The 27,089-nt window shown below is 42.6% G+C and overlaps 1 long non-coding RNA gene and 1 pseudogene across 1 annotated transcript; both read left to right on the top strand.

The window, feature by feature from the left end:
• The first annotated feature begins 2,818 nt into the window (after positions 1-2,818).
• On the top strand, positions 2,819-8,911 carry LOC118390765 (uncharacterized). The gene is made up of 3 exons (XR_004826994.2): positions 2,819-3,033; positions 3,350-3,431; positions 4,807-8,911. It is a non-coding gene; the product is annotated as an uncharacterized LOC118390765 (long non-coding RNA).
• Positions 8,912-9,617: 706 nt separating this feature from the next.
• Positions 9,618-11,571, top strand: LOC118389714 (uncharacterized; annotated as a pseudogene).
• Positions 11,572-27,089: the final 15,518 nt, after the last annotated feature.

Below are 27,089 nucleotides of genomic sequence, written 5' to 3'. Positions count from 1 at the left end.
CTGTGCAAAGGCTATAAACAAAAGTAAAACACAATAACTTTGACAGAACAGTACATGTAAAAAAAAAAAATGCATTAAATGAATCCAAATGATTAAAAGGAAATTATCATCAAATCTGACCAGAGAGGATAGGTCAAGTTTTAAGATGCAATGTCAAATACCTTATTGGTGACATTATGTGACATCATGTTAAGTGTTAATTGTTTGTGTCGATGCTGGGAACATTTCGCACTAAATGAGCATCCATTCTTGAAGTGACTCACTTGGAAAATCGCTCATGAGATAATGCAGGAGTTGTGGTTTATTATGTTAGAATGTATACATTTAGGAGTTTAATAGCCTGTAACGGCGTGTTTGTTCCCAAACACCGACTCCAATATTGAGCCTTGAATCAAATGTCTTGACAAAAATCACACAATCCTTTCAATGAACATCCATTCAGCATAGGGCTGGAATAACATATTGAGTTTTGCGCAAAACGCCATAATCTTTCTGTCCGCTTTGCCTCGTATGTCAGTCTTAGGTCTGAGGGTCACATTTAATTCTCAAAAGTTCAAGTTGTGCTTCACACACAACTTCTGGGTTGTGTGCCTGTGTTGTTGTGGTTATGGTAGCGCGTGTCTGAGAGACATGATATCCCTCTGATCTGAAGGCTAATAGGCCAAAGAAGGAGAGGGTAGTGTGAACTACACGAGAGAAACCTAAATGCTGATAAAATATCGTAAGTATTTTTCTTGCATTTTCATGAATTCGTTCCTTACTTTTTTTAGTGTAACAACTTATCTGAATAATGCGCACACACATTGGATTTCTACAATACAATATTATATTATTATATTATACTCTTAAATGTCTAAATGGCTAACAAATATTATATTTTAACCATGTGTTAGCATTTGCGCAATTTAGGTTATGGAATGTATCAGTAGTTAGTTAGTTTTTTATGGACAATTGGCTAAATTCACTTTGCTGTTCCCCGACGTGACAGACCGGGAACATTTCTCTTAGCCCCTTTCCCCTGGGAAAGACAAGGATTTACACATTTGTTTATGAGCCTACCTGTTAGATTTTGTAGGCTACATAATTTAAAAGACAAGTGTCGCCACTTCCTGAGGTGCGATGGTTCCCACAGCATCAAAATCGAAAACCATGAGATTGCGCAGTGGTCTGCATCGCTAGCTGTGCCACCAGAGTCTCTGGGTTCGCGCCCAGGCTCTGTCGCAGCCGGCCGCGACACGGAGGTCCGTGGGGCGACGCACTATTGGCCTAGCGTCGTCCGGGTAAGGGATGGCTTGGCGGGTAGGGAAATCCTCGCCTTATCGCGGGCCGGGCGCAGTGCGCGCCAACCAATGTGCACGGTGTTTCCTCCGACACATTGGTGCAGCTGGCTTCCGGGTTGGATGCGCGCTGTCTTAAAGAAGTGCGGCTTGGGTAGTGTCTCTCCCGAGCACGTACGGGAGTTGCAGCGATGAGACAAGATAGTAATTACAAACAATTGGATACCACGAAATGTGCGTAAAATGTTGTGCCAATTAGAATGTGGAGACACCTCACGTGTTAACTTTCACCAACAGCTCTTCGGTAATAGACATGCCATTTGTCTTTCACGCACAAGTGCCAGGGTATGACGGCGCGTGCCTACAGAGAACTTTGTTTTTACACTTGCCAGACTTTTCTCAAATATACCCGCGGCTACACATATTATTGTAGGCTAGTCTGAATTAGCGACACGCAGTGTCTTGAGATAAATCAATGGTGATTTTTGTGAATATTCGCAATATTCGGTTATTCCTTAATATTATGGGCTAACTCTTGGATTATTATTTTTGTTCCAGATTATCAAGTATGTTACCCTTCACAGCGTTCACTGAATGTTTTGCGCATTGTAGGGATTGGCCACTATGGAATTGGTCCCCCCCAAAAAACACTTCCTATGGTGGTTCAATGCATTCAATTGCTATTTTAGGCATTTAATACGTTGACCAAATTCACTTTGCTCTTCCCTGATTTGACAGTCTGGGAAATTTTCGTTCAGCCCTTTCCCTCGGGAAAGGTTTAGGATTGACAATGTATGTTTTATTACCTGTTAGAATTTGTACATCATTTAGCGAAGATGTGTCGCCACTGGAGGTGCGATGGTTCCCACATCACACGTTTCCCTCTAAATGTAAATGAACACAAGGTCAAATATAATTACATCCGAATACAATTATTCATCACATAGGTAGCTATGTATGCGAAGGCAATATCCTAAGCTTGTTTGTATAAATTAGTCAGAAAAGCTTGTTGGGTCTGTGCATAAAGTGTTGTGACAATTGGAATGCGCAAAACCATTGGGACTGAAAGTGTGTCTGTCTGTTTGAGAGGTGGAGGTGTCACTTTATTCATATGTACATCCGGGTCGACTCTTGCCAGCACCTCTCTTGTATTGACAATCCCAGTGCCATTTGTTAGAGCTTTCATACACGTGCCCACGGGTGTTATTGTGGCTGTGATGGCTTGTGCCTAAGCACATGATCAAACAAGGTTAAGAAACCTGTTTAAAAAAATAAATGATTCAACCAACAACTTTCATGATCCTTTTTATACCCATCCTATGATTGTGACCCTTACCAAAGCAATACATTAACTGCATTTATTTAATTAGATCATTTTGTAAAATATAGATGTTTTTCATTTATCAGGGATCTGAATCTTCTGAATCGTGTATCAAGTATTTCAGCCGTTGCCTACTAGACGCGTGTGGCATGTGGTGCGGATTGGCTACCCGATGGGGATGGGAGGAGTCCAAAGTCAAGTCTACCACCTACGGATTTAAAAGTCATGGAGAGACTAAATTGTCACATCGAGAAAATATCCTTCCTCAGTGACAAGATAGTAGAGAAACAGCACTGTTCTTCCTGATTATTATTTACATCTGGATAATCTCTGAGTTTTCTCCGTGTAGGCTTCTTACACAAAGGCAGAAGCGCGTGGATTAATACAAATACTAAACTAGTTGGGGGAACAGAGAACGTGAAAATGGACGAGAAGGTAATACCAAATGAATGTACCACTTTCAAGTGACTGTATTCCGTGCCTGCGAGATATAATTTAATTTGATGAACGGCCTTAATTTAACCATACATTTCACGTCAGTCTAAATTCATTTGATGTTTACAAAATTCTTCGCTTGTTGAATTCAATTGAAATATGATGAAATAATTTATAAAAAATATATATAATGACGATACATATGACGAAAGGGGTTATTAAGAGCTGTTCTAACTATGCTGCGTGGTTTCCCAGAGACATTGATCTGAACTCTCACTCATGATTCCCTTTCATCTTTCACTTGTAACTCCTGAAGCCTCAAGTGGAGAGATAGAGAGAGAGACTGGACCAGTCTGGAGAGGCTGAGAACAATGCTGCTGTAGTGGCCACAACATCAGGTATGAAGTTCACTTGACTGCTCTAAATGCAACTTATATCACTGTAAACTCAAGGCATTTTTAACTCCAATACTTATAGTAAGTTGAACTCAGTCACTGAATAGTAATGATTACTTTTGTGGTACTGACTCAAAACTAAATGAGACTAAATTTTTTTTGAAGTTATGATAACAAATGCACTTTACTCAGCATGCTCTACTGCAGGTAGATACAAGTGTTTTAATATCTGTGTTTTTGCATGTACAATGAGTGGTTTGATATACTACACAAAGATAAATAACATACATTTTTCTAATCATTTAGCTCAATTTCTTTGCACCGGTTTAATTGGGATAGGTAGTCTCCCCACACTGTTCCTAACCCTGGTTTACTTGAGGCAATGGTCTGACCTCCCACCGGTCTAACATGGTCTGTCCTTCCACCAATTATCTCCATTTTGAATGCAGATTGCTGGTGAATAAAATTCCAACTGTTGAATATCCTAACTCTGGCTGGATTCCAATAGGAATCACTTTGCAACTATAATGTGACTTGCGGGTTGCAAAATCCTGGTAAATTTCCCAGGTTTCCCAGAAATCCCGATTGGAGAATTTCCAGAAATATTCCAAACAGAGTTTTGTTTTTCAACTGGGAATTTTGCTACCCTACTTGCAGGCCTGATGTGGCCTGTAAAACCATGTGTTTCAGGCCACTGTATTAGGGCAACGCTAGGCCTCAATATAAGACCTTATGCAATGTATTCTCAAATAGTTTTATTATAAATGATCATATTCATCTAGGAACTCACTTGATAAATGCCACAGGACTGATTTAAAAAATAAAAAAAAATAACGAATTTAACAACCATGTCTCTGTCACTAACAAATGCAGTCATGGAAGGTATAACTCTACAATTAACTCAAAGGCAAGGCACACTGGGAAATTACATTGGAGCCCTGGCTCACTAAGGGGGTGTTACTCAGTGTTCAAGCTGATACAACTCAAATCTGCAGGGGTGTCAAACTTATTCCATTGGAGGGCCTAGTGTTTGCTGGTTTTTTTCCTTTCAAGTACACAACCAGGTGAGTGGAGTTCCTTACTTATTAGTGACCTTAATTCATCAACCAGTACAAGGGAGGAGCGATAACCCGCAGACACTCGGCCCTCCGTGGAATGAGTTAGTCACTTTGACCCTGTAAGGCAAGAGTCAATAATTTGAGTCATGACTACAAAATCACTTTAAGTAACTACTCAAATATATTAAGTACATCAGGTTTCCTCAAAAGTTTTGAGTAGTAACATCACATTGGGGCTTACAGTGTACAGGTGTCAGCTCCTCTGAAGTGTAGCATGACTGTGCATTAACCTGCTCTCTCTCCATCTATCTATGACTCAGCGTTGGGTGGAGAAAGCTGAGATCCTGGAACACAGTGTTCTCTTTCTCCAGAATGCTGGCAATGGGGACAGGAAGAAAGCTGAAGGTGAGGAGCATCGAGGTCGCGTCTTAAGCTCAACTTGCTGTCCGGCACAATACGCCACCAGTCCTTACCCATCATGAAGATACAGGAATCCCGTTACAGACAGCAGCTTTGTGCAGTCAGGTTAAATCATCCTTACAGAGCTCTGCTCCGACATGGAGCAACGCTCCCCAGCTGCACCACAGACACGCTGCCAAAGAATCCCAATCTCAGAACCTCTCAGCCAGCCAGTCTATGTGGAGGCCGTGGCTCTGATCTACCACAGGATATTGAACTGTAAACAACTGCCACATCCGTTGCTGCTGAGACTGCTACGGAGTCATACATTTATGTAGTGTTGTGAACACTGAACTCATGGGCTCCATAGATTTGCAGTGATCTGACCGTATTTTAGCTATACAGCACAGCAGAATATATCCGTAATTATTGCACAATTACTTCGACTTTGCCATCACTACATCTGCTGATGTAAAAAGGTCTTTATAAATACATTTGATTAGATGATTACAACATGTACTATGTATAACTTGTAGTACGAGATGGGCAGTATTTCTGTTACATGTATTTGAAAAATGTATTTCAATTACTTCTGAGTTTTGTATTACATGGGGCTGAACAACACTTCAATGTATTTTGTAACCAGATCAAATCGAGAACTCATTTGTATTTACAAAACACTTTTCTATACCATTTGTTTTTTTTATACTGATTCACCATTTTGTGGCCCCCTTTCACCCTGCATTGGTATCAGAAGTCTGATGGCACTATGGTGTGATAAGAGCATATTTAGTCAGTGCATTTGTTTTCGCACCAAAGTACGTTCATCTCTAGGAGACAGAACGTGTCTCCTTCCTGAGCGGTATGACGGCAGTGTGGTCCCATGGTGTTTATACTTGCGTACTATTGTTTGTACAGATGAATGTGGTACATTCAGGCGTTTGAAAACAGCTCCCAAGGATGAACCAGACTTATGGAGGTCTACAATTTTTTTATTTCTTAGGTCTTGGCTGATTTCTTTTGATTTTCCCATGACGTCAAGCAAAGAGGCACTGAGTTTCAAGGTAGGCCTTGAAATACATCCACAGGTAGACCTACAATTGACTCAAATGATGTCAATTAGCCTATCAGAAGCTTCTAAAGCCATGACATTTTCTGGAATTTTCCAAGCCGTTTAAAGGCACAGTCAACTTAGTGTTTGTAAATTTCTGACCCACTGGAATTGTAATACAGTGAAATAATCTGTAAACAATTGTTGTAAAAATGACTTATGTTATGAACAAAGTAGATGTCCTAACCGACTTGCCAAAACTATAGAAATTTGTGGAGTGGTTGGAAAAACAACTTTTAATGGTTCCAACCTACGTGTATGTAAACCTCAACTGTAAACTTCGATTGTAGAATAAAAAAACAAACATATTACAGTTATAGCAAGTAAAATGTTTCTGTTTCTGATTGGGCTGAATACTTGCAAATGTATTTATGTGTTATAAAATAGAAAAGGCATGTATTTTATAGTTTCTTTTTGATACACTGATCTTTATGGTATTTACGACCAACCTTGAATTGAGAAGGAAGATAGTATTGCCAAGTTAAGGGGTCTCCGGTACTTTTGTATACTTGTTGCAGGTGGTTCGTTATTAATTTATTAAATGCTCCTTTAGTCACATAAATACAAAGCCAAAATTGGCCCCGGAGAGTTGCTTTCTACATCGCATAAGTGCAGATATGTGCCCCATGTCATTGCTCTCTCACTCTACTGTGTGTAATTCTTGCTAGCTGTTACTCAGATGTGGTGGGGCTGAATCTCATTAGCTGGAACTCGAATTGCTAGTGGGCTGGCCCACGTGGGCAGGGGTGGACATAAATGACAAAATATAACTACATAATGCCCTAAAAACAACTGTTTTAAATTAAAATATAATGTACTTTTGCAAAGTATTGTATTTTAAAATAGAAAAATACATTTGCAAGTAGCCGGCTGAAGAGCAACAACATTTTCAGTAACAGTTACAGAAAGGTCTTACTTGCTATGACTCTGATATGCTGTTTTTTTATATACCTTAGTTTTGAATGCACTGTCACTCTGGACAAGGGTGTCTGCTAAATGACCAAAATATAAATGTACTGTATATGTGAAAATGGACAACTGCAAAGCACACTGGGTATTTTTATTGGCCTTGTTTTGGGGCAGAGCTCATTCGAGTAATACTTGCAATTTTTCATTTTTACATATACATTTACATTTAATGAATGTAGCAGACGCTCCTATCACACCATAATGCAATCAGACTTTTGATACCAACGTAGGGTGAAAGGGGGCCACAATTGTGAACCGCTATAAAGAAATTGTATGGAAAATGATTTTCTATACCATTATCAGCCCAGTGAAATAAAAATACTCAGAGGTAATTTAAATACATATTTAAAAAATACTGCCCATTTCTGCATATGGGGGGAAATGTAGGGAAAATGGTGCCCATTTCTGCATATGGGAGGAAATTGGTTGGTTGAAAATTCTCTGTACTACGCCAAACATTAGCCTACCTATCCTGTAAGTGTAACAGGTAGCCTAGTGGAGAAGCACATTAGCCTGTTACAAATCTGTAGCTAAGTTAAAGTCAGTCATCATACTCACCATTTGACATTGACAAGATAATGAAATCATCTGGTTTGGCTGATTCCAGGAGAACGCTATCTCCCCGAATGCATAGTGCCAACTGTAAAGTTTGGTGGACGAGGAATAATGGTCTGGGAAATCTTAACGCTACAGCATACATTATAGACGATTCTGTGCTTCCAACGTAGTGGCAACAGTTTTTCCCCAAAGCCTTTTCCAGTTTCAGCATGACAATGCCCCCGTGCACAAAGCGAGGTCCATACATAAATGTTTTGTCAAGATCGGTGTGGAAGATTTTTTTATTTTTTTTATTTCATTTTTACCCCTTTTTTCTCCCCAATTTCGTGGTATCCAATTGTTGTAGTAGCTACTGACTTGTCTCATCGCTACAACTCCCGTACGGGCTCGGGAGAGACGAAGGTTGAAAGTCATGCGTCCTCCGATACACAACCCAACCAGCCGTACTGTTTCTTAACACAGCGCACATCCAACCCGGGAGCCAGCCACACCAATGTGCCGGAGGAAGCACAGTGTACCTGGCAACCTTGGTTAGCGCTCACTGCGCCCGGCCCGCCACAGGAGTCGCTGGTGTGTGATGAGACAAGGACATCCCTACCGACCAAGCCCTCCCTAACCCGGACGACGCTAGGCCAATTGTGCGTCGCCCCACGGACCTCCCGGTCGCGGCCGGTTACGACAGAGCCAGACCCAGGGACTCTGATGGCACAGCTGGCGCTGCAGTACAGCGCCCTTAACCACTGCGCCACCCGGGAGGCGGTGTGGAAGAACTTGACTGGCCTACACAGAGCCCTGACCTCAACCCCATCGAACACCTTTGGGATGAATTGCAATGCCAACTGTGAGCCAGGCCTAATTGCCCAACATCAGTGCCTGACCTCACTAATGCTCTTCTGGCTGAATGGAAGCAAGACCCACAGCAATGTTCCAACATCTAGTGAAAGCCTTCCCAGAAGAGTGTTAAAGCAGCAAAGGGGGGACCAACTTCATATTAATGCCCATGATTTTGGAATGAGATGTTCGACGAACAGGCGTCCACACACTTTTGGTCATGAAATGTATGTTGTCTGGCTACCAATGTTTTAACTTGTTTTGTACAGTAGGGGCTATCTCACATGGAGTTAGGCTATAGGTCACTGGTCACATGGTACACATGTGACCAGCAAGTGTTAGCACAGGTACAAACAAACAAAAATAACTGTAGCCTAGGCAACTTTCTAATGGCAGGCACTGAGCATGGCCAACCCGTTTCTTGGTTTCTGGTATATCGTCAAAATAAAACGTTTTTGGACTCATTCAGCAGTTGTTACCTGATTAAGTACAATACCATTGGAAATTAATGTTGAAAGTTCAAATTAAACTCCTAAAAATTAAGTTGAAAATTATGCTGCCGATGCTTTCTGTTGACAAGACAGTTTGATTAATTGCCCAATGTAAAAACAGTTTGAAAGTATCCAAACGGGTTGACTGATTGTGCCCGGAAGGCATGCGATGGTATGATTCTGAATAGTCAGATAGCTAGAAACAATGACAAGGAGCTGCTATGTGGGGAATTGTAGGTGGGTCGTTTATTGGTTTAAGGTGTTTTGACTGATATCATGTCTATGTTTATATGGCAAAAAAAATTGAGAGATAATAAGTGCTCATTGTGCAAATGTATTTATGTTTTCAAAATGTCATCAAAATATAGATTACATGTTGTCAACAGTCTAAACCGAGGCCCCTCTGTGTTGCCCCATAGTTGGGCACACCTCGATTCTGTTGCTGGACAACCAACTCCAACACGCAGAAACAGTTGGTGATATATTGAAATATATGCACTGTTGAAACTACCACAACTCAAAAACCTCATGAAACTGGAGATGTGTTTTACATCACTGGTTAGAGGATAACCTGCAGGACACAGTCAGCTACATTTTGGAATGGATCATTTTGATGGGGGGGGGGGGTCACCAAAACAGAAACACAACACTGTTTTGTCAATCACTCATATCGATTATCATTGTTGAAATTAAACACGCAAGAGGGTAGAGATGAGGTTGCACGTCCTGTTAAAAGGAACACAGCTCAAAAACCACACGGAATCTGGAAATAATGCGTCCATCACTGGTCAGAGGACAATTTGTAGAAGGCAGCTTGCTACATTTTGAAGTGTTGCATTTGAACTGAAGTGGGTTGCCAACTCTGTAAGTGTAATGCAACTTTTTGTTGTTACTCCCTTCCACCGATATCATGCTGAAATCAATAGAACGGGTCAAACGTTTGGGGTGTAGCGCCAAATATTGTCTATTATATTGAGAAAATATTTGAGTGACCGCTCGAACAATGGGCAGATACGCGTGTGAACCGTAGCAAGCTATTTGCTTTAGTTATCAAGACGATTGATCTCTGTCAAAGGAGGAGCTGGAGCTGGATTTTACATATTGTGTATATCATATTGTGTATTTCTTCGGAACACATTTCAATTTGTTGCCAATGTCAATTTTCAAATAAATAAAAAATACTTACTTTTATGTTCACTAGCTGGACAGGCAAACTGAACTAAACTGTAAACCAATCAAAACTTGTGTACTATCCATGGTACTATCGCTGCTGATCAAGTCTGCCAATCACGTCATCCATATCTAAGGTAGTAGAGACTGCTGGTGACAGAGAAAGAGATCTCTGTCCGACAAACTGCTATCAGGTAAAGTATGTCAACATTTTATGTGCTGAACTTTTATCTGTTGACAGGACAGACTGGTATGGATGAGCCTCTGGGGCGAGACTGAATAGAGAAAACACAGAGGCCCAGAGGCCGAAAACATGACCCAGACTTGATCAGACTACCACTGATTGTTAAAATGACTGACATAAGGGTACTGGGGGTAAAGTTTGACCGGGAGGGAGGAGGGAGCGGTAATTGGAGTGGGATCCTGGGGACAGTACGCCAGAGACCGGGTTTTTGGGGACTTCGACAGCTGACTTTTGAGGGCAAGGTTTTAATCATTAAAGCTGTGATTTTACCTGTGCTTTTATTAATCAGTTCTGTTTTTATCCCCCCACAAACAACTCTTTTAGCTCTGGAACGGATGCTGTTTCACTTCCTGTGGGGAAGCAAGTGGGAGAGGCTGAGGACAGAGGTGGTCAAGAGGCCCAGGTCCAAGGGGGGAAAGGCTTGCCTGACCTCTACTTGTTCCTGGGCAGTCGCTATACAGCGTTACATCTCACTCTTGCCACCTCCCCGGTCAACAACAAGACCCAGGCCCTTGCACGGTTCTGGCTGGGATCTTACATCAGAACCCTGAGGCAGATCCCGGGCGACCTGCGAACCCCAGTCTCTTTCCTGCTCCCCACACACTACGCGCAGCTCCAGACGTTTTTAAGACATTTTAAACTGGAAAGGGAAGCAGTCACGGTTTTGACAGGACACAGCTCTCTTCTCTCTCTTGTGCAGGAGAGGGAACCAGTGTGTCCAGTGCGCTGGCTTGCTATAGGTGAGCCCATAACGGTTTAGTGTAACGTGGCCCATCCTCTTCTGAATCGGCCCCCAGGATAGTGTCCTGGATAGTCACCTACGAGATCCTCCTGGTCAAGGCTGTTATGCAGTCTCGGGGAATGGCGAGGATATCCGCGTGCCCCCGACCAGGCTGCTGCCAAGAGGAGTCGGTGAGGTACTTGCTCTGGGAGTGCAGAGCCGCCAGGAACCTGTGGAAGGAAGCAGGCCCCCTGATCTCTGCGTGTCTGCCAGCAGGGGAGGACCTAACGCCCCAGCTCGTGCTGTATGGGGTACCCGAAGGCCTTCACCAAGCTCTGGCCCACCCTCAGGGGTTTGAAGGAAGCACTGTGGTCCTCCCACAACTTGCTGGTAGCGAAACGAGTAGAGACCACCCCCCCAGGCAGTGGTCATGGTAGCCACGGAAGCCCTGGCATGGTACAGAAGAAAGGGGGCCTCTACCCAAAGCGAAGGGTCCCCCACAACGCCCAAGGTCCCGGCGGCCACGGCCTGACAGTGGGCGATGCGCCGAGGGGAGGGATCTCCTCTGGGACCCGAAGAACAGGCCAGTGATTGATTCGGAAGAGCAGGAGGACCAAAGACAGCTTTTTAACAAAGTGACTTTTTTAATACATGTTTTCATGTCTTAAAATGTTTACTTTTGTTAAATCATTTGTATATATTTGAAATAGCTTTTACAGATTTTATGTTTTTACAATGAAAAGTACTTTTATTCTTGGTTGTTTCCATTGTTTTTAACAATGTGTACTTTTTAACAAATTCAAAGGTAATACCAAATGCTGTTTTTATGCTTTCATTACGTTTTTATGTGTATAAAATGATGTACAAAAATATATATGAGCTGTTTTAAAGGAAATGTGACAATAAAACTTTTCCAAAAGAAAAAAAATATATATGTTTTTTGTAATCTAACTATTTAGTTAGCTGAACACAGCAACCTTAGCAATGTAGCTAGGTAGTTACAACAAGATCTGTTGCTAGCTACCAGGAGCAGATGCCTCTAAGTTGTGTAAATCTAATACAGTAATCAAGGCAGGACGAACTAATTTCATTCATACTGACAAATAAGAAACGTCACATTATCACTGTTGGAGGATGATTGCAGAGCAGCTCAGACTGTCAGGATGAATAAACTACATACCTTTGCTGTGATTATTTATTTATATAATCCGAGATCAACCAAGTGCAAGTCACCATGCATGGGTTGATTCACTCACCTGTGAGGAGAACCATCCTAATGCAGTTTGAACTAGCCCTGCCGTCAATATTTAGACATGCATTTGCCTGTTGTCTTTTCCTTGTGGGTGTGTGTAGTGTAATGTATTTTAGAGTTGAAGAGCACCTACTACAGATACACGTGCTTGTTTCAGCATCTCAAAGACTAAATGACTTAAATGTAAATGTAAATTCAATGTAGAATCAGTTCATTGGGTTACATACAGATCGTTTTACTATTGTAACATGTAGGGGGAGAGTTCTATTGTCCCCGTCAGGAGCTTTTGTCGTAGATAGTAGAGTTCTATTGTCCCAGTCAGGAGCCATAGCTTTTGCCGTAGATAGTAGAGTTCTATTGTCCCAGTCAGGAGCCATAGCTTTTGAGTTCTCATCTCTGGACCACACAAGCATTAGATTGCATTCTGCTAAGGCCCTTGTCTCCTTCTACATCAGTCAGCTACATTGGTGATCAGTGCTTCTAGAGAGAAAGGGGAATACTGAAGCATGCTTTGACGACAGTTCTACAGTCTCCATCGGAGAAACAGGCCTTTCTGGACTGTAAGATTTCTGGATTGTAAGACTGTCCTCTCCACGGTAGGTTAGACCATATTTAGATACTGGGTTGGCACCCCCCTCCCCCTTGGGTTGTGCCATGGCGGAGATCTTTGTGGGCTATACTCAGTCTTGTCTCAGGATGGTAAGTTGGTGGTTGAAGATATCCCTCTAGTGGTGTGGGGCTGTGCTTTGGCAAAGTGGGTGGTGTTATATCCTGCCTGTTTGGCCCTGTCAGGGGGTATCATCGGATGGGGCCACAGTGTCTCCTGAATCCCTCTGTCACAGCCCCCAGTATTTATGCTGCAGTATTTTATGTGTCGGGGGCTAGGGTCAGTCTGTTATATCTGGAGTATTTCTCCTGTCTTATCCAGTGTCCTGTGTGAATCTAAGTATGTTCTCTCTAATTCTCTCTTTCTCTCTCGGAGGACCTGAGCCCTGCCTCAGGACTACCTGGCATGATGACTCCTTGCTGTCTCCAGTCCACCTGGCCGTGCTGCTGCTCCAGTTTCAACTGCCTGCGGCTATGGAATCCTGACCTGATCCTGATCCTTCACCGGACGTGCGACCTGTCCCAGACCTGCTGTTTTCAACTCTCTAGAGACAGCAGGAGCGGTAGAGATACTCTCAATGATAGGCTATGAAAAGCCAACTGACATTTACTCCTGAGGTGCTGACCTGTTGCACCCTCGACAACTACTGTGATTATTATTATTTGACCATGCTGGTCATTTATGAACATTTGAACATCTTGGCCATATTCTGTTATAATCTCCACCCGGCACAGCCAGAAGAGGACTGGCCACCCCACATAGCCTGGTTCCTCTCTAGGTTTCTTCCTAGGTTTTGGCCTTTCGGGAGTTTTTCCTAGCCACCGTGCTTCTACACCTGCATTGCTTGCTGTTTGGGGTTTTAGGCTGGGTTTCTGTACTGCACTTTGAGATAGCAGCTGATGTACGAAGGGCTATATAAATACAATTTGATTGATTGATTGATCAGCCACCCATCTTTCAGCTACCTTTGATAGGACTGGAAGAATGCTTATAGGTTGGTAATTTTCCTCCCATGACACAAAACACACACACACACACACACACACACACACACACACACACACACACACACACACACACACACACACACACACACACACACACACACACACACACACACACATACATCTATATGCTTGCTTTTATTTGGGTTTCTGTGCATAGTATATGATTGAATGTTTCTTTAAGGCTGCAGCTTGTTACCTGAAATGAGAGATATATGCCATAAACACTATAAAAATGGAATTCACAGACGATGAGACATAGCTAGCTAATGAAACACAATTGACATTTACACAGTAGCTGGCTAAGCTAGTCAAACTGGAATATTGGCCTCGCTGTCAATAAATTGGCTAAATGGTCAGTGGCGTTAATGCTTCATATGATCAAGACAATTCGTATTGTTGTATATTCGTATATTAGCATGCTACATATTTTAAGTGCACTCAAAAACAGATATTTATCTTATTTCAGTCTTTCGGAGCTAGCTAGCTATATCTGTTCATCAGACAGCAGCTCATGTTTTCACAAGAGGCTGTGTTTACATCGTAAATAGAAGCAGGCCTTTGGCTGCCTTCATCAAGATGGGTATGTACAGAAGTACTGATTGTCCATGTTTATCAGTAGGGGCAAATTTGCCTGAGCAGACAAGTGTTTAAATATACTTTTTTTATAAGAAAATGTGCATGAGTTGAAGGTGTCAACAAAATGAATAGTCATCATAAAAATGTTTTACTTTCATATTTTAAAAAATCAGTTCCTCCCTCGACTGGGATCGATCAACTTCACTCTTTTCGGCTTCGGCCCACCACCTAATTTTCTTCTTCATTGGCTGATTGCTCTTAACTCATAGGAATCCCCAGCAAGTCGAATATTTTAAAATGGTGCATGCCCTCAATGGCAATGTCTAGTGGCCATTAGGTGGGGGTAAAGATGGCTGACAGGAAGAAGGGGAAAAAAGGAGAAAAGTGGAACATATTATAATCAAATATGGAATGGGGGAATGCACAAGCCTTCTGTAACATCTGATGAAGGAAAAGATGGTGGACAGGGAAAATTGAGAAAAGTGGAACATGTTTTGAGTGAATATGGAGTGGTGGATCACACAGCACTTTTGGAAGAGCTGCAGAAGGAAATTAAACCTGATGAGAGTGAGGATGTCCTTATGAAGAGAGTGAGATTGTTGGAGAGAATTGATCCTTGCCTTCGGGCAGATCCACATGTGGTGTCAGATTGGGTGGAGAAGAGGTTGGGCAATGTTGGGTCGGTGAAAGTGACTAGAAGTTGAATGGTGTTGATTTCTTTGCGTTTCTGCCATCCAGAGGGAGTGTGCGCTCTAACACACGATTTTGGGGACAAGCAGGGCACCATTAAAAGGAGTAATAACTGGAGTGGTGTTAAGTTTTGAAAAGATCAACTGAAGTTAAAAATTCCGGGTGTCTGTTACGCCCGTTTGATGTTTGGGGAAATTCACCTGTTTTAGTTAAAGCTGCAATATGGAACTTTTTTTGGCAACCACCAAATTCACATAGAAATATGTGGGTTATAGATCTGTAATTTGCATTGAAAGCAAGTCTAAGACGTGGTAGACCTGTTCTATGTTTGCTATTTATATGCTTCCCGTTATTAAGTAAAATTTTTGCATATTTTACTTTCGGTTTTGTACACTTGGTACTGGAGCACAAAAGGCTCCTTAGCTTCTACCCCCAAGCCATAAGACCCCTACCTACATGTACAAATTACCTCGACTAACCACATTGACTCGGTACCAGTACATATATAGCCTCGTTATTGTTATTTTATTGTTACTTTTTATTATTTTTTTAAACTTTAATTTATTAAGTAAATATATTCTTAAATCTATTTCTTTAACTGCATTGTGGGTTAAGGGTTTGTAAATAAGCATTTCAAGGTAAGGTCAACGACACCTGTTGTATTCGGCGCATGTGACAAAAAACAATTTGATTTGATTTGACGCCAACTTCAAACAGCTGAAAATTCTATATTTTTGGTTATTGAAAATATATTTCACTGCCGTTTAGATGTCACAATGATGCTCTACACTATACTTGCTTGTTTTGTCACATAAACTGAAATTAGGCGAACCATTAGAATTTTAGCAACCAGGAAATGGCGGAGCCACTACGGCATTGCGATTGTGCACCTTTAAGGTATGTTTAAATTAGTCAACGTCTTCATGGGAGAGGGGAATGATCTGTAAGAGTAAATACTGCCACCTAGTGGAAAGAGTTAGCTAATGGGTTAAGACAGGAAATGTATAGTAGAAAACAAGTTCAAGTTACAAGTTCAAGTGTTAGAGGTATCCTTCTGGCTAGCTGTTAGCTTGTGCACTCGACCTGGAAATATAAGTATTGTGATTGAAGAACAGTGTGAATACAAGTCATATCAAGAGACTACGGCTGATTATTCATGTAACACACTAACAGTGTTATATTAGCTTCACCGCAGGGCCCATTGTCTGGTTTTCTGTGTTGTTGGCTATGTCTAGCTAGGCCTAAGGTTGGTTATATACAACAGATATACTGAGGCAATAAGGCCCGAGGGGGTGTGGTATATTGACCATATACCACAAACCCCCGAGGTGCCTTATTGCTATTAGAAACGTATTACCAACGTAATTTAGAGCAGTAAAAATACATGTTTTGTCATACCAGTGGTATACAGTTTAATATACCATGGCTGTCAGCCAATCAGCATTCAGGGCTCGAACCACCCAGTTTATAAAAGGTTATATACAACATAATCACAGTATCCAGACAGGAAAATGTTTTAGAGAGAAATATTACATTTGAACAAAAAATACAATTGAATTCACAACTCTAAATTGACTTGATTTAGGCTTCTAAAATGTGTAGCCTACATTTTAAACAGACATAAGCTAGAAGTCTGTGAGAGGTTGTATGCAACCTAGATATAAGAAAAAGGTATGTTTTTAAATACAATTACATTCACAACTCTAAATTGTCTTTAATTTAGAGTTGTGTCCATTGTGTGGAAGTGGCTTTGTAGTCTGTGAGAGCTGGTATGGTATATCTACAGCCTACTCTGAGAAGCCTATCGATGAATAATAAATGATCACACAAAATGTAATTGCATTCACAATGCTAAATTGTCTTGATACGGCTTCCTTAAGGTGTAAACATTGTATAGAGATTGTTTTGGAGTCTGTAAGAGCTTCTATGATATATCTAGTCTATTCAGAGCAGCCAGACAGAGGGAAATCCTACTTGTGACATCAGTGTAGTTGCGGTGGTGAACAGACTTTTCAGAGGGCATGTGCTCAAAATAAAAAAAAGTGGAGCCTCATAATTCATATCTCGAAATTCATAAGATATCAACTGCCTCTGTAGGGGAAAAAATGTACATTTTCTCGGCCTACTTATTTCTGCAACAGCAAACTCTGTGCCTCCTAAAGACACGATTGACATCTGGAAAAGAGGGTGGGCTATCAGGTGATCACTGATGTAAATCGGCTAATAGGCTAGCTTGATTTTCTGTTCTTACTGATTTTGATTTATCTTCAATGCTCTTAAATTCTTAGAAAACGACTTAATAATCTAAAAGTCATAATCTTCTAACTCCCAATATACGGCTGGCTAGTGGCTTGTGTGGATATTTTAGTATATGGTGGTTAGGAAGAGTCCAAACTACCTGTGTTGCTGCTGCCCTGACACACACGTGTAACTCCCGACTGAGGAAGGGATGGAGTTGGGTCGAAGGGTCGTAGATGCAGCCTCTCTTCTCTACTGTGTCTTTCTGATGCGCATAAGCTTTCAGCCAACCAGACCGAATGCTGATGATGATGTAAATCAAGTGTTATCAAGTGTTATTCAAATGTTATTCTGCTGTGGCAGTACTGTTGATGTTTAAAATAGGAAGCAGGCTGCACATACTCGACTGGTGACCGCATCTCAAACCATGTGTATTTGGATACCGGGCATGTGCAATCTCTGTACAGGTCAGACTGGGAAACAGGCGTGAGCTCCGTACATGGCAGACCAACAGGCGCAACCAAAGGACGGGGTGGAGGGTGATGAAGTTGACGATGTTACGCCGACTTTTGGCCAGTGGGTTCAGGACAACAACTCCAAAAGCTGTATAGAATTTTGTTTATACAACCACCCAAAATGGCACTTGGCGAGTGGGAGGGAAAAGCGGCATGTGCTCGTCACTGGTAGAACCCCATCTGTGCACGTGCCTGAATGTAGTGAATTCGAGGGGTAGCCCAAATTGGTTTCCGAACCCACAAATCTGTAACTGTGAGTCCAGTAGCGCCCCCACACCTCATCTCAAATCCTACATTTGCCCTGGCATGCCTTTGATGGTATCACAGCAGTGTCATCCCACCTGTGACACCAGTGTAGCTAATTTAATTAAGGGCTAGCCCAAATGGGATTTGAACCCAGAAACCTCCTTCTGTAGTGCCATCCCACTTCTACCTTGGATTTTCTTTGCATTAAGATAAGAGAACTTGGCTTACAAAGCATAGTGTTTCCTGTCATACAGTTTTGTAAATACGCATCTTTATAATGCAAACAATCTCTACTATTCCTTTATTTACAAAATTCAGAAGATAGTCCAATTTTACATTTGTGTGGTTTCATTCGTTTTTGTGTTGATTTATGTAAATAATATGTGTTTTTATAGCCAAATATATACTTTTGGATTTTCACCAAAAAATGAATATATGTAACAAATAAATTCACAAAATGTCATGCTCCAAATAGATGACATGATCATTTCACGTCCAGGAGTTTGTTTATTATGAACATTATTAGACGCGAATGTCAAACGAATATCGAACTTGAAGCCAACTTGACCACGGTAATGTTGTTAATAAGTCTGCAACCATGGGGACAACACACGGGTTGTTTGCCTAAATGAACACAGGGGGGAGACAACTTCACAAGGATCCGAAAGCATTCTGCCTTCCTGACAGGCAGCTTCTCGCCTGCTTTCATGCTGTCTCTCTTGTGCTCTCACGCTTTCTTTTAGTATTTTTCCCAATAATGTGCATGGGTTGAGTGAGCCTGTATGTATGACCTATAAAATAGGGATGTTGTTCAGATCTATGTATGCCTGTTGCTTGGGAAAGGTTCTGAGGTAGATAGGCTGGTATTCCATTGTGGTTTCAGCTCAGTCCAGAGCCTCAGGTCAGACTGGTTTATTGGTGGTAAACACATTGTAATCCCCAGCCAAAGATATCAACAGCCATGGCCCCTGTTGGACTGAGAGCTCTGGGCAGCACTGTGAGAAAAGTGAGGTCACTTTCCATGTAGTGCAGATTCCTGCCCTAACCCATCTGGACAAGAGGAATACCTTATGTAAGAATGCTGTTAATTGACTACAGCTCAGCATTCAACACCATAGTACCCTCCAAACTTGTCATTAAACTCGAGACCCTGGGTCTCGATCCCGCCCTGTGCAACTGGATCCTGGACTTTCTGACGGGACCCCCCCCCCAGGTGGTGAGGGTAGGAAACAACATATCCATCCCGCTGATCCTCAACGCTGGGGCCCCACAAAGGTGCGTTCTCAGCCCTCTCCTGTACTCCCTATTCACCCATGTCTGGGTGGCCATGCACGCTTCCAACTCAATCATCACGTTTGCAGATGACACTACAATGGTAGGCTTGATTACCAACAACGCCAAGACAGCCTACAAGGAGGAGGTGAGGGCCCTCGGAGTGTGGTGTCAGGAAAATAACCTCACGCTCAACGTCAACAAAACAAAGGAGATGATTGTGGACTTCAGGAAACAGCAGAGGGAGCACATTGACAGGACCATATTGGAGAAGATGGAAAGTTTTAAATTCCTCGGCGTACACATCACGGACAAATTGAAATGGTCCACCCACACAGACAGCGTGGTGAAGAAGGCGCAACAGTGCCTCTTCAACCTCAGGAGGCTGAAGAAATGTGGCTTGTCACCAAAAACACTCACTAACTTTTACAGATGCACAATCGAGAGCATCCTGTCAGGCTGTATCATCGCCTGGTACGGCAACTGCTCCGCCCACAACCGTAAGGCTCTCCAGAGGGTAGTGAGGTCTGCACAACGCATCACCGGGGCAAACTACCTGCCTTCCAGGACACCTACACCACCTGATGTCACAGGAAGGCCAAAAAGATCATCAAGGACAACAACCACCCGAGCCACTTCCTGTTCACCCCGCTATCATCCAGAAGGTGAGGTCAGTACAGGTGCATCAAAGCTAGGACCGAGAGACTGAAAAACAGCTTCTATCTCAAGGCCATCAGACTGTTAAACAGTCATCACTAACATTGAGTGGCTGCTGCCAACATACTGACTCAAATCTCTAGCCACTTTAATAATAAAAAATTGCATGTAATAAATGTATCACTAGTCACTTTAAACAATGCCACTTTATATAATGTTTACATACCCTACATTATTCATCTCATATGGATATACTGTACTCTACACCGTCTACTGCATCTTGCCTATGCCGTTCGGCCATCGCTCATCCATTTATTTATATGTACATATTCTATTCATTCCTTTACACTTGTGTGTAAAAGGTAGTTGTTGTGAAATTGTTAGACTACGTGTTAGATATTACTGCACAGTCGGAACTAGAAGCACAAGCATCTTTCTACACTCGCACTAACATTTGCTAACCATGTGTATGTGACCAATACAATTTGATTTGATTTTATGTCAGGTCATATGTTGATAGGGTGGTTGGGCTGTGATATGTTGATAGGGTGGTTGGGCTGTGATATGTTGATAGGGTGGTTGGGCTGTGATATGTTGATAGGGTGGTTGGGCTGTGATATGTTGATAGGGTGGTTGGGCTGTGATATGTTGATAGGGTGGTTGGGCTGTTCTCTGCAGTGTGACATTGTTTTTTATGAGATGAGCCAATGGTATAAAAGGATATTTTGTCATTTGTAAAGGTCTATAGCTGTAAACTGGACAACAATGCTGGCTAAACAAAGACATTGCACTCTGTAAACAGTAACCACTTTGCTTCACGGGGTCGTATGAACACGCGATGAGTAAGTTATTCTCGTGGAATTTGATGCAGCACTTTTCAACGTTGTTTTGGTGAATATGACTGAAGTTAGTCATTGTGTTAAATGTCAGTTGCATCTGGTATTGAGTTGTGTTCCATCCAGGAAGGAGGCTGGACACTCTGGCTCTCTGTTCTACCGCTTTGAGTTTTGCTATGAATGGCGTGTATCTCACATGTGTCGACAGCTTGACACCATGTCTCCCTTTGTGCTCCAATTTACTGGATAGAAGAGGGTCTCCCCCCTGCTCTAATCTAAGAGAGGGTAGAGGGTACCTGTCCCCCCTCTCTCTGGTTCTCTTTTCTAATGCTAATGAACTGCCGGACCCGGGGCACCATCTGCCCTCCCTGAGGGTTGAGGTCCCAACCGCTCCAGACGGGCCCTCTTTGTTGCTGTGAGTCCAGGCAGAACACTGAGGTCCATGTGCTTCCCTTCCTGTGGCCCGTCAGACGAGAGCAGAGCCGATCCTCCATTAGGAGCACGAGCCTGGAGCCTGCCCAAGTATGGTGACTGAGGCAGGGGAGCGCTGAAACGGAAGAGAGGACAGCCAACTCGCGTGCCCCTGTTTCTCGGCCAACAGTTTTCCTTTCATTCATGTCTGTCTGTAGTGAAGAGAGCGGGGGGGGGGGCAAATCACCGTCTGTCCTCATCCATTCTATGTGAAGGAGCATAGTAGCTATTAGGAAACACTGGAGTGTGTGTGTCGTCTAGCTGCAGTGGATGAAATGTTCAGCATTGTTGGAATAATAGTTTAATAGTAGTATAATGATTCATCTTAGTAATTAAGATAACTAAGATACTGAATCTTAGTTCTGTCATTTGGATGGGCCAGCTGTAATGATCGATTCTGTCACTATATCGTTCAGCGTCCTGAAAACCTTATGGCTTGCTGCCGCTTTGACCTGGTGACAATTAGATGGATGTTCTGCTCTCTAAGGAGCCACGGCTAGGGGCCCCATTCAAAGCTTTGGGGGCCAATTTGTGCAACAAATAGCCAAATCTATTTCTTTCAATGATTACCATTGCCATGATTCATTCCCCATCTCCTCTCTTACCTCTCCTCTCATGAGAGAGAGAGAAAGAGAGCGAGAAAGAGAGAGAATTTATACAATTCTGTTGGATTGTGCTTGAGAAACTATTATAATCAAATATGAATATTATGTTAGAATAAATTGCAATTAATTATTATGACACATCTTGACCAATCTAGATGGTGTGTGTTGCCATAGGGAGCTTCTGTATCTACCTACTGGTTTAAGCAGGCCTCCAGACCAGACGGCCCCAGTGAACTTTTAGGTAAGTGAACTTGTTATTGAGCCCATGCACAGCTACACGCAGATTATGCATTGCCGTTGGGTCTGAAAGCGTTGTCCTCTTCGTTTGCAAAACTCCCGTTGAAAAAGCTGCTGCTGGCTGAATTGAGATTAGTTATTGAACTGGTTTAGCCAAGGGAAACAAGGCAGCTTCAGTGTCACATCACACAATAGCCCAGCTGTCAGGGGGAGGGGCTTGCTCAGGCCAGAGCCGTCACGGATAGGGTCTTTGTGTCAGACCCTGCGTGCTGATAGGTGCGCTTTACGAATTCATGCGTCTCTATGCTAGCAGGCACACCACACGCTGATTAATATTGACACAAGGCTTGATTGAGGGCAGGCAAGTGAGCATGGTGGGGGAGGGGTGCAGCTGGGTACATTCATAAATGAAGACTTGGAAAAAAAGAGGCAGGGAGAAGCAACCTATAGTGTAGTGTTTAATTCTTAGGTTTAGTCTTCAACTCAGCAGTGTTTGTGATATGAAGATACCAGTGGAGGCTGGTGACATGAATAATGGAGGAGGGTGGGAGACCCACGATGTAGGCGTGGAACACATGCAGACATCAAAGTGTTTCAAAAATCATCAAATAGTAATTATTTTAACCTAAAGCATTTAATAAAGACATTTATACTACAATATTATAGGGAATGGGAATGAGAGGGCTACTGACACTGTTTGGGAAGGGATCACAGCAGTGATTGAATCAAGGTATGTGTCATTGGCGTGCGTACTGGGAACGGAGTCAGGTACAGGAGAGCAGAGAGTTGTGAACAGGCGCACACTTTATTTAGGCAGGAGAAACCAACAGACGGACGCCACTGCAAACGCGCACACAGTCACAATAATATTGTATAAACACAATAACATACCTCGTGAAATAAAACCACGGAATAAACTCATACCAGTAAAGTGGGTCAACATAGACATGTAACACAACAATCTCACACAAAGACATGAGGGGGAACAGAGGAATAAATACATGTAGTGTGATTGGGGAATGAAAACCAGGTGTGCAGGGAACAAGACAAAACAAATAGATAAATAAAAAATGGACCTGCGATGGCTAGAAAGTCGGTGACGTCGACCGCCGAACGCCGCCTGAACAGGGAGAGGGTCCGACTTCCGAAGTCGTGACACTATGAGGCATGAGTTGAGTTGTTCAGAGGCTTGACTTCAGTGTAGGACAGGATTTGACTGGGAAGACAAAAAAACAATAGATAAAAGACCTAAGAATGAGTTAGTCCAAGCAAGGAGTAAAATCATTGATGTGTAATAATGTGATCGTGTTTGTGATTGACTCTACATACAGTAAAGAGAGAACATTTATAGGGGTACACAGTGCTTGGAGAGGAAACATTCAATGTGCCTGTGGATGAGAGGGCACATGAGACATGGCTTCAGTTCATGTCAGGAGAGAGTTGACAATGGTAGTGGAGTGGAGCTGTCATCACCTCTTAAACAGGGAACAGGAGGGGTCTTAGCTGTAAATACAAATAGCAGATACATTCCAATACAGCTGCGCCATCGTAGGTTGAACAACAAGTTTCCAAGAAACGTTCCCGAATAAAGCCCTGATCATCCACATACCCGACGATAACTGACAACTTCAAGCAGGATGGTGTCACCATAGGTCCCAGAGCGGTGGGGCAATTTTTACCCCCTGGGGCCTGAGGTTTTTCCTTATATGTTAACCTAACAAGAAAAAACTATAAGGTATGACAATGATTAATCAGTTGTGAAAAGGTAATTAGAAGGGCTATGATGGGACCAGTTTTTCCTAATCAGATGGGGGGAGGGGGCTGAAAACCCTGTCAAACTGCAGCAACCTTATACTTGTTCATATGAATTATATTTAGACTAGATTAGGAGGGGGATTTCCTCTACCCAGACACAGAGACAACAACGGATAGACAATAGAACACACAGGGCTGAGCTTGCTTTATTGCATGTTTGCATCATGCATGCCTATTCAACTGTAGGTCGTATAACATTTTTACTCACATCTGTCATCACTATTATGTTGTATTAAAAACATATAGGCAGCCTAGCCAGCCCAATTTTGAGTATAAACCAAATTTGATCACATTCACATTTTCTCCTGACACACAAATGGAATATAAATACATAACATGATCAATTAGTTACCCTGACCAAATGGCCAGCGCGCTGTATGGATTTGCTCTTATTCGTAGCCTACAGTTGATCAGACTGGATAATTGTCTCGTTCTCATCCCATACATGTCAGATCTTTATTTTTTATTTAACCTTTATTTAACTAGGCAAGTCAGTTAAGAACAAATGCTTATTTACAATGACGGCCTACCAGAAGACAAAAGGCCTCCTGTGGGGACGGGGGCTGGGATTCAAAATTAAATACAAATATAGGACAAAACACACATCACGACAAGAGAGACACCACAACACTACATAAAGAGAGACCTAAGACAGCAACATAGCATGGCAGCAACACATGACAACACAGCATGGTAGCAACACAACATGACAACAACATGGTAGCAACACAAAACATGGTACAAACATTATTGGGCACACACAACAGCACAAAGGGCAAGAGGGTAGATACAACAATACATCACACAAAGAAGCCACAACTGTCAGTAAGAGTGTCCATGATTGAGTCTTTGAATGATGAGATGGAGATAAAACAGTCTAATTTGAGTGTTTGTTGCAGCTCGTTCAGTCGCTAGCTGCAGCAAACTGAACTGAAATAGGAGCGACCCAGGGATGAATGTGCTTGGGGACCTTTAACTGAATGTGATTGGCAGAATGGGTGTTGTATGTGGAGGATGAGGGCTGCAGTAGGTATCTCAGATAGGAGGGAGTGAGGCCTAAGAGGGTTAAGATATCTCTAATGTTTAGGTGTAGCCTAGGCTGCTGCAACATTTATAGAATACATTTTTGCTTGGGTCTGTCTGGAGTGATTGTGTTATACAGGAGGTAAGTGGAAAGCCTACTTGAGCACGCGTGGGAAAATGCGCTGCGTCAACCTCTCTCTTTGATCTAATTTTCAATGGATGATGCGATGGAAGCTATCAAATCATTCTTAACCCATTTAATCCCAAATATTTCCCAATCTCAGGTCATGTTCTTCCACACCAATCTCGACAAACTGTTTCGGTTTCGCTTTTTGCATGGGGGCATTGTCATGCTGAAACAGGAAAGGGCTTTCCCCAAACGGTTGCCACAAAGTTGGAAGCACAGAATCGTCTAGAATGTCATTGTATGCTTAAGGGAAAATATTTCCCTTGACTAAGGGGCCTAGCCTGAACTAATAAGAAACCAGCGCCATACCATTATTCCTCCTCCACCAAACTTTACAGTTGGCACTTTGCATGCAGGTAGTGTTTTCCTGGCATCCTCCAAACACATATTTTTCCATTGGACTGCCAGATGGTGAAGCGTTATTCATCCCTCCAGAGAGTGCATAACCACTGCTCCAGAGTCCAATGGCAGCGAGCTTTACACCACTCCAGGCGACACTTGGCATTGCACATGGTGATCTTAGGCTTGTGTGCGGCTGCTTGGCCATGGAATCCCATTTCATGAAGCTCCCGACGAACAGTTATTGTGCTGAAGTTGCTTCCAGAGGCAGTTCGGAACTCGGTAATGAGTGTCGCAACAGAGGAAAGACTATTTTTACGCGCTATGCGCTTCAGCACTCAGCTGTCCCGTTCTGTGAGCTTGTGTGGCCTACCACTTTGCGGCTTAGCCGTTGCTGCTCCTAGACGTTTCCACAATAACAGCACTTACAGTTGACTGGGGAATGTCTAGCAGGGCAGTAATTTGACAAACTGCCACATTGAAAGTCACTGAGCTCTTCAGTAATGCCATTCCATTGCCAATGTTTGTCCATGGAGATTGCATGGCGTTGTGCTCGCTATTATACACCTTTCAGCAACGTGTGTGGCTGAATTAGCCTGAATCCACTCATTTGAAGGGGTGTCCACATACTTTTGTATATATAGTGTATGTCCCACAGATCAAAAGATATGATACTGTTTGCTGATCAAATGCAATAGCAGCCTATATATTGGCAACCTATTTCCAAAATATATGACGTTTTCAGAGTAGAGGGTCTAATTAATTTTTGACATCAGACGTATAAGAGAGCAGATCAAGGTGCACAGGACGATGACGCTGTTAATGTTCTCTTTTCGAGATGGATGTCCAGCCACATCCTCGTCAGATGGGGATTTGAGTCTGTAGTTCTTCTTTAAATCTGATAATGCCACAAATGGTGTTGACGTGACATGGTGCTCTCTCTCTCTCACACACACACACACACACACACACACACACACACACACACACACACACACACACACACACACACACACACACACACACACACACACACACACACACACACACACACACACACACACACACACACACACACACACACACACGGTGACATACACACCCCTCCCCCTGGGTCCCAACCCACTGCTGGTTGAATCAATGTTGTTTCCATGTCATTTCAATAAAGAAAATGTAATGTGATGATGTTGAATCAACGTGGAAAACTGATTGGATTTGAAAAAAGTAATCAATGTAACAGAATTTTGTATTTTTTCCCACCCACACTATTCTTTATCTAAATCCAATGACATGGTGAAATGTTTTGTTGATTTCACGTTAGTAAGACAACTCTACTAAATGTAAATCAAAACTAGACGTTGAACTGACGTCTATGCCCAGTGGGAAGTGTCCACTTAACAACACCCCCAGCCTTATTTTGCATTCAAAGGTGTGTCTCATAGCCACCCTCTGAACAGCACTTGAGGTGTCCTTGTTGAACGAACCATATTGCAGAAGGATATCCTGCGACCCGCCACACCAATGATCTATTTCTAA

This window comes from Oncorhynchus keta, chromosome 11 (assembly GCF_023373465.1).
Source record: "Oncorhynchus keta strain PuntledgeMale-10-30-2019 chromosome 11, Oket_V2, whole genome shotgun sequence".
Lineage (NCBI taxonomy): Eukaryota > Metazoa > Chordata > Actinopteri > Salmoniformes > Salmonidae > Oncorhynchus > Oncorhynchus keta.
The sequence above is the reverse complement of the archived record's forward strand: the minus strand, read 5'-3'. Positions and strand labels throughout refer to the sequence as shown.